The sequence below is a fragment of the Marmota marmota genome, unplaced genomic scaffold, assembly GCF_001458135.2.
Source record: "Marmota marmota marmota unplaced genomic scaffold, marMar, whole genome shotgun sequence".
NCBI classification, from domain to species: domain Eukaryota; kingdom Metazoa; phylum Chordata; class Mammalia; order Rodentia; family Sciuridae; genus Marmota; species Marmota marmota.
In genome coordinates, this window is record NW_025999982.1 from 13,632,736 (window position 1) to 13,644,167 (window position 11,432).

Genomic DNA, 11,432 nt, shown 5'->3' on the forward strand with positions numbered 1-11,432 from the left:
TGGATAGTAGGACTTTTGCTTATTTTTTTTAAAGTGTTTACTTCACTTCATCTTTGAAATTGCATAGTTATTATGCATGACTTATGAGAAAATGTGAAAGTTATTTTTAAAACTATCAATTCCACAAATATTGAAGGAGGAGCTGTGGCTTGGCAGGAGTCCTGTGAAAAGATCCAGGGGTTTTATTGAAGTCAGCCTCAATGTGAGCCAAGATCATGACACAGCAGCTAGAAAACAAAACAAAACTAAACCCTAACAGATCACTGGAAGCTATGGGCTCACAGAACTCTGTGTGGGTCAGGCTTCATCTGGAACATAAGCCACATTTTATTGGAGAAAATAATAAGCTAGAAAGTATCTGCTGCTGGGAAATCAAGACAGAGAAATCTAGAAATTACGTTATGTGAGGAACAATTAGGAAAAAGTAGATATTTTTAGTTTGGACTTCTTAGATAAAGCAGTTATATAATAAATATCTTCTGCATTTGGAAAGATAAAATCTGGTCAAGACAGCACCTGGCTATACAGTGTCAATGTAGAAGGGAGGAAAAGTATCACTGAGAGGAAAGAATACTTCACTTTGATGTAAAAGAGGAATTTTAAAATACTAATTTATTCAACACTGGGTTGCTATATTCATCGGAAAGTTCTGTTTATGAGAAATCTTCTGACAGAGACTGCAGCAGCCTATTGCAGGAGGAAGTTTGAGCCAGACAACCTCAATGTACCCTCTCCATGCAGGTCTCCTCTTCCTAAAACTAGTTCAAGACTGTTAACAACTGTCCAGGTTTAGAACTAAAGGATGAAGAAAGGAAAAGTTTGCAAGTCAAATCCCAAGAAGGCAAGAAGCAAGATTACTAATGGATGGATCCAAGATGGAAGAGTAGAAACACCCAGAAATTATCTCCTCTCCTTCCTCCTCCTTCTCCAAAAATAAGAACCAAAGTAACAAGTATGTCGTTGCATTTTGATGTGAGTGACTGTGGAAGATCACTGTGGATCAGCAAGGGAGAGACTGGGATCAGTGTAAGATTCAAAGATCTGGGACAATAGCATAGAAAAAAAACAATACCCCAGTGTCTCCCACTCAGTTCCACAGTCTATGGAAGTGGAGTGTTCCCTTTGCAAAGGTAAGGAAAAAAGTGAGACTCCCACCAAACTCCATGGGTGCAGATATCAGCAAACCTAGCTATTGGAAAACTCCATGATCTATACAGGCCTTCAGCTCACTTGAAATATGAACAGTAGCCTCACTTTAGAAAAGGATCTCACATCATTGTCCAGTCGATACTCAGGAGTCTATAGCCAGGAGCCACCCTGAGAAGGAAGCTATCATCTGAGTTTGGACTGTTCTAGGGGTCAGATTCCACAGGCATTGCACAGCACTGAATTTGGGGGTATCTGCCTTATGAACCCAAGGCCCAGTAGGGTGATTGTGGATGCCCTACAGTGTAAGGGATGGATGTTGTGACATGAAGGAAAAGGGAAAACTAGCAGATTAGGGCCCTTGCCCTCTGTGACCAATGGCGTGGCCAGCTGCATGTGGATTCACACCAATGCCAGGACTGAAGGCAGATACCCACATAGTTCCCATCATTCCTCCTCCCTTGCAACTCACTCAGGAGCTTGTCACCAATGGTGGGGATGGTGACAGGAACACTGCAGTTTCTGGTGCTCCTCTGACAACAAGGTTGTACTGAGGGGTCCTTGAGCGGCTCTGGTTCCCGCTGTTAGCCCTGCTGAGGGAGCACACTACAGCAGAACAGTTCAGGGGAGAAAAGCCCTAGTTCCAGCTGGTTTCCCACTCCTGGGGTGGGGCACTGCTGCCAATAGAGAGGAACACTATGATTCCTACTGCACCACACTTACTTGGTTCTCAAAAGAACCCTGTCCCCATACACTGTTGTCGGGACTCAGTGTCAGTGCCACTAAAGGGGTGCTGTAGTTCCTGATGCCACCTATACCTATGCAGTGTCTGGGCCTGCAATCCTGATTGGCTGGAGGACAATCAGGCCTCTAACCACTGTTTTGGGGCCAGTGCCACAAGCCCTTTCTAGTAGCACAGGTATATCAATAGTGCCTGAGAAAGCAACCATTGCACTTTTGTCATTTCTATCATATTTTTGATGTTTTATATACATATATGTCATATATATATGTGAGTGTAACACATATATGGTGGGTGTGTGTGTGTGTGTGTGTGTATCTTCAATATATATATTTTTTTTCAGTAGAAAAGTAGTGTTGGGACTCTTGGCTTTCACCTAATCCCCTACCTCAGCCAAAAATTCTGCTCTCCTTTGACCCCAGGCCACAGAAATGTGGATGTTTCCAAGGTTCCTAATGCTGGGCAGTGACTGAGGGAGGCAATGTCGAGAAGAAGGTCATGAAGCAGATGTGAATAGAAACCTTGGCTTTCCTTGAACAGCTGAAGAGTCAACCCACAGCCCTTCACCGTGTCCAAACACATCATGTTGGACTTATAATCCCCAGTATGTGTAGGCCCTTAGTCATCTTGGGCTGCCAGAACAGAATGCCATAGATGAGGTGGGGTGAACAATGGACCTTTATTTCTTGTAGTTTTGGAGGGGAAGTCTAAGGGAAGGGTGATAGCAAGGTCAGTTTTGGTGAGGGCTTTCTTCCTGTCTGGTAGCTGGTAGCCTTCTTACTGCATTTTCATAGGGGAGAGAGAGGGGAGAGGGGTAGGGGTAGGGGTAGGGGTGGGTGGAGAGGGAGAGGGAGAGGAAGACAGAGAGAGGGAGGGGGGACACACACAGCACAAGAGAGCTCTGGTGTCTCTTCCCCTTCTTATAAGAATACTAGTCTCATTTTGGAGGCTTCATCTTCATGACCTCATCTAAACCTGCTTATGTCACTAAGGCCCCACCCTCAAATGCCACCACATTGGGCATTAGAGCTTCGCATGTTGATTATGGGGAGGACCCAAACGTTCATTCCATAACAGACACTGACAATTTGTATTCTTCTTGTGCCACATAAGGTGTTCTCATTTTAGTTCCCATGTGATGTCATTAAGCATTGGTCAGAGGACGGAGAGGCGAGTGACACTGAAGGGCCAGTGCCAGCAGCTCTCCCCCAGGCATCTGCCTAGACACACAAACCTGGGCAGGCCTGGGAGCTTCCTGCCTGATGAGTTCCTTTTTCATCCAGGGATATCCAGAGCAGAGTATGGAGGCTGAACTTTGGAAGATCACAATAGCAACAATAACCAATAATTGAGGATCATGAGTGCACACCCCATGTGTGCCAGCCCCTGTTCTGAGCACATCATATGAAGTCCAATGGAGGGCACAAGAACTCTATGAGGGAGTACAATCCAACAGAAACTGAGGCACCCAAAGTTTACTTTGTCTGAAGCTACACAATTACTGAAGTGGCAGGATTGTGCCTGACACATCCAGTCCCTGAGCCATGTACTGAGCCCCAATTCACCCAATTGGTGCTCCAACTGCCACTCTCCCCTACAGGGTCGTCTGCACCATGCTCTTCTTCCCTAGCAAAAGCCACTTGGAAGCACTTCCTCTGGGTGGACGACCTTCACTCTATCCCAGCAAGAACACACCTGAGCAGGCGTTGTGGTGACAGGCCCAAGGAGCTGGACACACTTGCTTTTGTCAAATGATGGCTAAATTGGCAAAGGTATTCAAAGCACTAGCTCAAAGTCTCCTTGTTCTTGGAATAAAGGACGACTGTTTCTTTTTCTATAAATATACAAGAAGTGAAAAATGAAGGAAAATAATTTAATACTTCATTTTATAAAATCAAGTAATCAAATTCCTCCATGTCAAAGAACATAGGTTTCTAAATGTTCTTAATCCTATTTTTAGCACTTTAAAAGCCTTGTTCATAATCTCTTGACATTTTCTAATTTTACTATTTGAATATTTAGAAGAAGAAATTACATTTTTTCAGTGTTTTCATTCTCTTGGACTCACCTGAAAGACATTTGATACTTCTGCCAAATCTGCCCTTATTGGTTTAGTTGTTTTTCATATGATACTGAAACATTTATAAATGTTCATAGAAATATGTCACTGCATTAGAATGTTCATCATATTGTAAGTACACAAAACAAGCTAGAAAGTTCTCTTTGGTGTGATATTTTCCTTATGAAAAAAAAATGTTGAAACATGTCTGAATAAATACAAAGAGGAGAAGAGAGAAAGAAGCAAACTGAAAGAAATCAGAATGTTAGCAGTGATTATAACTGAGGATTTTGTATCTGAGCATTGACAATAGGGGAGACTTTTAATTTTTTAGTTTTTCTCATGTTAATTTTCTCAACTATTTTTACCATGAGAAAAGAAACCTACTATTCTTTATAAGAACTCACATTTATTGAGTGCTGGTGCTCTTCTTAAGTTTCATATGTACCTTATACATATACCCTGAAGGTAATTTTATATAATATTTTTAACTCTTCTAGGTTCTTTAGCTATATTATTTTGTTTAATTCTCACATCAACTCTTTGACATGAACAGCATTATTATCTCCATTTCACATATGAGGAAACTGAGGCAGAAGGTGGTTCTACAGAGCCAGGCAGGTGGGTTTCAGACCTGTTCTCTGAGCCACTTCAGTGGCAGGACTTAATGTAAGAATAAGTTTCCCATTTAGCCACTTCTGCTTTCATGAACCACTGTAGGAAGATGTCAACTCCTATGCTCCTTATTTCAATATTTTTACTTAAATTATTGCTATAATTTGCATCTGAAAAGTTTTCCCTAAATCCATATCTTAAAGCCTTGGTCCCTAGGGTAGCAATTTGAGCAGCCTGGGGAACCTTTAACTAATGGAGTCTAGTGAGAGGTCTTTAGATCACTGTTAGAGAGCCCTTGAAGGGAATTATGCCCAATCATCCATGCGCGCACTCTCTTTGGCTTCCTGGCAATAAGGTGTAGTTTTGCTTGGCCACACACTCCTCCCTTGATGTGCTGCCTCACCACAGGACCAAAACAACAGGTTTAATCAGTTGTGTACTGGAAACTTCATAGCTGTGAGTTTAGATTTTTCTTCATATCATAAGCTGAGTATCTCATGTATTTGTTACAGTAACAGAAAACTGACTAATACAAAGTCCTTTCAAATATAAAAAGCAGCTCACATTATAGGGCAGCAGATGCCAATTCCAAAGGTGGGTAATTCAGGGGTCAGAGGAGGCAGAGAGAGAGCTGCTGAGCACTTGGAGCCTTCAACAGGAGGATTCTGAGGCTAGGCTCAGAAGCCAGAGAGGTCAGATGGAATCTTGTGGCTGTTGATGGAAACTTGACTTTAAAAATACATGTATTACAGGTTGAGTATTCCTATCCAAAATGTTTGACACCAGAATTGTTTCAGATTTCAGTTATTTGGGGATTCTGGAATAGTTATATATATACATAATGAGATAACTTAGAAAGGAGACCTAAGTTAAAACAGGAGAGTCATTTATGTTTCATATGTACCTTATACATACAGCCTGAAGGTAATTTTATATAATATTTTTAGAACATCAGCATTTTTAACTGTGACCTGTCACATGAGGTCTGGTGTGGAATTATCTCCTAAAGTATTCTGTCATTTCTCAAATGAGGTATATATTTGTATCTGGTAAGTGGAGTCTATCTCTCTGCTCTCTGATCATTATGTGAGCTGATTCTCTCTGTGACACTCTTGATGTCCTGCCTCACCTTGAGCCCTGAGGAATGGAGCCTATGGCTATGGATTGTGAGATCTCTGAAACTGTGAGCCCCTAAATAAACTTTTTCTTCTCTTCAGTGTTCTGGTTAGATCTTTCAGTCACAGGAGCAAAACAGCTGATTAAAATAATACCCAAAAATGAGATAGCTGGATTACATGGTAGTTGTATTTTTAGTTTTTTGAGGAGCCTCCATTCTGTTTTCTGTAACAGCTGTACCTATTCACACTCCCACCAACAGTATTCAAGAGTTCCCTCTTCTCTTTTTGATAACAGTCACCCTAACAGGAGTGAGGTGATAGAAGTTGGTTTCGATTTGCATATCATTCTTTTTGACTGTGTTTCAAACTTACAGAAAATTTGTGTAAGAATAGGACACTCTTATAAAAACAATGGGTTCATATTATAAGTTATGTTTTATACTATTGTTATGTGATTTGATAATGTATAGAATTTTCACATTCATGATTCCTGCTTTTATTTTTTTCAACCACTTAATCTAAATGTTAGTGGCTTCATGGTATTTCATTATTTAGATCTAAAAATAATTTATTTTTCCAACTCCAATTTGTAGGATATTTATTTGCCTCTGGTTTGGTTTTTCTTTTTTTTTTTTTAATTTTCTAACATAAACAATATGATAATGAACAATCTATCTTGAGGATAAATCTTTTCACATAGCTAGGATTTTGTTTTTAAAAAATTCCCTAGAAGTAAAATTTGTGAACCGAAATTTTGTAGATTTTAATATATGTTTCCAAATTGTTCCCTCAAAATGCTTTAATAATCAATGTTCCCTTGTCGTCCATGAGAGCACATGCTTTTTGGTACACTGGGAATCACAGCTTTTAAAGCTACTGCCAATTGTTTAGGTGGGAAGTAGCATCTCATTTTCTTCATTGGTATTTATTTATTACTAAGGCTGAGTCATTACTGTCATTTATTTAGCTATTTTATTATTTTATGTCATTTATTTATTATTTTATTTTAGCTATTTTCATATCTTTTCATACACATTTATTAGGCAGTTTTTATGAAGTGTTCATCGTTTTCTTATTAACTTGTATAAGATATTTAAATAGTGAAGCAATGAGTTGTTTGTCTGCTCTGTATACTGCAAATATTTTGTACCAGCACAATCTGAGATTTTTTTTTATCTCCTTATATTTTACATGTTCAAAGATCTATTTTTGCACTAATTAAATGCCCACAATTAAATCCTGTCATTAGGCTAAAATGCAATGTCTAAAGGAACAACAGGAGTTTCAGAAAATTCTCAGGGCTTGTTCAGCTTTCTGAAATAGCTGTGCCAAAATCCATGGCCATGTTCATGCTGCATTGCATTTCTCAGCACTGCCCCCATCCCACCCTCCCCACACAGAGCAGCCATATTGGCCAACCTTGCCTTTCCATTGCATTCCAAAGCCTGAGTACCTTTCTGGCTGTCTGTTCACCAGTCATGTCCTTGCTTTATTGTCTTCTTTTGCTTTTCTGTGGGGGACTTAGCCAAGATGCATGGAAAATATGGGATCCTTAATGAGATATAACAAAGGCTCCAAGGCACCTCCAAACATTTACTTCAAGCCCAAATTATATTAATTTCCTCCAACTTATAGCAAATGATCCCTCCACTTTTGAAAACATAAACTGTAAAAGGTAATAACCTTTTCAATCCAGAAAGTTGTATGTCAGTAAAGCAAATTTTCCTGATGTTCTCAGGCTCCACATCCACATTTCAGTCTCTGATGAGGCATGATAAACACAACCAAAGTCAAATTTGATGAAAGTAGACACTGTCTCAGTTATTTTCTTTCTTCTTTTCTCCCTTCCTTTCCCCTTCATTCCTTTTTTCCTTCTTTTTCTATTTAACTCAGAACTAGGGGGAACTATTTACAATGCCATATTTTAAATTTGGAAATAAGATCCCAAAGCATCGATAGACTTTCTTGCTATGAAACTCCATTCTTAAGTGAAAGTGAATCTGACACTTAAGAAATTTTACTGCTTGAAAGTATTGAGGCTTCTTCAATTCTCAGCTTCTTAAGTTTTTTATTTTTACTTTTTGTGTTCCTAGCTATTCCGCATTTTAAGTTCAACTTTAAAGTTTGTTACTACCACTACTAACTAATCCACCCAGAATTCCATTCTAAAAATTCCAAAACCTTTATTTCTCTTAACATTTCATATATATTTGAACTAAACAGCAAAGCCATAGGAAGTATACTTTATATTTCAAAAAATAATTTAATTAAAGATACTGCAGTAGAATTGCCAACATACAAGCCCCTCTTCTTTAATAAAATAATTCTTATTTTTTACCTGTGCAAATTACCATCCAGCTAAAGGGGCACATCCACAGGTGGTGTAGCTAACAGTGACAGATAGGGGTCAGTAACTGTGGCTCATGAGAAGTGCATACAAGTGCTGGGTGCTACTTGTGGGAAGGGCCCTGAGCAGGAAGGAGGCCAGGCTTTCCTCCATATAGCGGGTAAACTGTGGCAGCTGGAATTCAGATGGCATCTTGAACCATACAATTGAAGCCATGGTCTGCCACGCGACCAGTGCTGGCTTCATGAAAGACGGTTCGATTCATGAGTAATTGCTAGGGAGTTTTAAATTAAAGAGACAAGACTCTCATTACCTTTAATACCAGCTCTGGGATGGCTTCTCCTAGCTCCCGCCTCCAGCCACCTAATGCGGTAGCGAGGTTCACAGAAGAGACTAGTGAGAGAGAGAGCACGCCAGAGAGTGGGCTTTTATTGAGAAACAAAAAATTCCAGGGAAAATCCCATCCAATGAAGGTTAAGGGGGGCAGCATCCCAAGATCAGGGGTGACGATTGGGTCTTCAGGGCAGTGGCCAGACATGCGTCTGCACGGACAAGCCCTCGGACCTGGGAAAGGATGGGGAATAGCTCTGACACAGCTGTGTCTAAGCGCCTCTCACCCAGCCAGGGAGGTAACTCAAACCACATGTGAGGATGGCCTCCCACACCATGGGCTGATAACAATGGTGTAGCAGGCAAGGAACCTCAGTTCCCAATGTCCTGAAGATGCTGTGATTGCACATTTCAGGATTCTTGTATTTGAGGGACAAATATATTTATATTTCAGGAAATTATTTAATAAAACTTAAGATGATATGCAGCCAAATCTCATCCTAGTTGACACAGATATCTACCTGAGCCATACATTTCCTCTTTTCTTTTAAAGTTGATCTGAGTGTGTTGTTAATGTCACTTGCAACTAAGAAGTCCTCTCTGAGTTAGATATAAGCTGCATAATGCGGTATGTAAATATGCATATTAATCTGTGTGTATACACATATCACATTCATCAAAACTGTGCAGAATATAAGAGCATTTACAAAGTATGCAAATGTGTGTATGTGTGTATTTCCAAAGTTTAGGGGTGAAGGAGATCTAGAATAGGAATATAGGAACATACTTATTTCCAGTCTTGGGAGCAGGCTGTGGTCTATAGTAACAACATTCAATTAAAAGATAGCTTTAAGTTAAAAGATGGGTTTATTTTATCTAAATAAATATAAATATATAAAATTACACATACATACACATACTTTTGAGAATGCTAGAAAGCTATATCCAAGAGTTAGAATTTATAATGAATAATTATAATTTATAATGAACAATTATGATTTATAATGAATAATTATAAACTGTAGAGTCTGGACCATGTTTTAATCTGATGGCCTTTAATGAAACTAAAAGGAACAGGTCCATTCCGATGGTGGGAGTCATTTGTTGAGTTGGTTTCCTGTTCTTCACATCAAATCCCCTTTTCCTTATGACAGCTTCATAGACTCAGTATTTTACTCCAACCCCAGGAGTGGAAACAAGCTGAAAGAAGTTAAGAAACTTTTCTAAGGTCTAACAAGTCAGGGAGAAAAAAAAGAGAGAGAGAGAGAGAGACACCCAAATAGAATTCTAGACCCTTCTGGGTTAGTCTGCTTTCCATCACTATAATGAATACTTCAGTAATTAACCTACAGTAAGAAAAGTTTAGCACACAGTTTTAGAGGTTTCAATCTTGTTGCTTTGGGCCTGCGATGAGGCAGTATATCATGGCAGAAGTGTGTGGTTGAGCAAAACAGCTTACTTCATGGCCAGAGAGAGAAGACAGAGGGGTCACACTATCCCCTTCAAGGACAACCCCATGACTCCCATTAGGCCCCATCACTTAAAGCTTCCACCACCTCCTGATAGCACCACAGGCTAGGGGTCAAGTCTTTATCACATGGACCTTTGGGGGACACACTTATCCAAACCGTAGCACCTCTCCCAATCATTCATAAATTAGTAAACATGTTCTGAGTAACTTCATGTATAATATGTTCTTGTTGCTGTACAACATATAAATGAAAGCTAAAACATACTCTCTACCAAAAGGGGCCAACAGGCTTAGGTAGAGATACAAAATGAGCAGCAGAAAAGGAGTGGCTTTGTTACCAAGGCTTATGCTCAGAGCCAGCGAGTTCCAGATAAAGGTTTCAGGTGTGGGACGAATTACCAAGAAGGCTGCACTGAAGTGGGTTAGCTGGGCCTGGAAGTCAGGATGGGGTTGGAGTAGGAGACAGTGGCCATTCCATAGGAAACTGGTATAAAAGTGCAGACAAGGGAATGAGATGAGCATGGGTGTGGGGCAGTGAAGAATCGGCTCACCAAAGCAGAGACATCAGGTCTGGCTGTCAGGGAAGGCCAGTGTGCAGGGCCCTGACAGCCCAGCCCAGCCATGCAAACCTGAACCCACAGGGCCCAAAGATACCTCCTTCGTAATATGGCTAGGAAACTGAGGCATTTGCATTTCCTACTTTTCAAAGAAAACAGACATTTCTTCTTGACTCAGGTTTATGATTTAAAAAAAAGTTGACTGGCTTATAAGTTTTAAAACATCTCAGACTTTGTTTATGCAGGGAAGGATTTTTCAAAGGTCAACCTTCCACTCTGTAATCACCTTTACGTATCTAAGTTTAGTATTATTCTAGTTCCACAAACAAGCTTAAAATAGGAGTTGATAATACCATCAGATTTTAAAAGTAGAAGAGCTTCACATTTCTGTATATGCATAGCCAAATACATATTTTTTTTCAAGCAAGGTCAGTAGTTTTAGAGAAACTTTGCTTTTTGTCGAGTAGGTTGAAGCAGTTCACCTGGGATGACTCCAACTCTTTGTTATGCAGAGTCAAGAATGAGGCTTTGAAAGTATATGCATTCACATGAAAATTTGCTTACACATATTAAGTAAAAATAGCATACCCTAAAAGATTCAAATCATATTGTTAGATTAAAAATATGTTTATAGTGTGCGGCCTGGGTTCGATCCTCAGCACCACATAAAAACAAAGATGTTGAAGAAGATGGCCGCTGCGTATGGGGGTTGCTGAAGTGCTGAGCGTGGTGCTCAGAACAGCGGCTTTAATAGAGATTTCGCACAGTCTGTTAGAGCTCCTTTCACCATTAATCTGTAGCGGACCACCTTGCCAAGCAGCAGGAAGAACAAAGAGATCGAAAAAGAGACGCTTGGCTCCCGGAGGCTTGGCTGCTCAGAGCCGCGGGCGCTTTGCTCCCATCTGCTTCCTCTTTTGCTTCGCTCCGGGCAGAGAAGCTGAGTGTGTAATCAGCAGTGGATTGTAAGTACCTGAGGCAAAGAAAGCTCAGTGCGCCCCGCCTTTTTTTTTTTTTTTTTGGAATATTTTTATACAGGGAGAGTTTGTG

At 40.1% G+C, this 11,432-nt stretch overlaps 1 long non-coding RNA gene across 1 annotated transcript in view; it reads right to left on the reverse strand.

The window, feature by feature from the left end:
* Positions 1–9,076: 9,076 nt before the first annotated feature.
* LOC125617467 overlaps positions 9,077–11,432 on the reverse strand; it is an 11,856-nt gene continuing 9,500 nt past the window's right edge. Inside the window, exon 2 of the long non-coding RNA XR_007348489.1 lies at positions 9,077–9,557. This is a non-coding gene — a long non-coding RNA (uncharacterized LOC125617467). The remainder of the gene's footprint in view (positions 9,558–11,432) is intronic.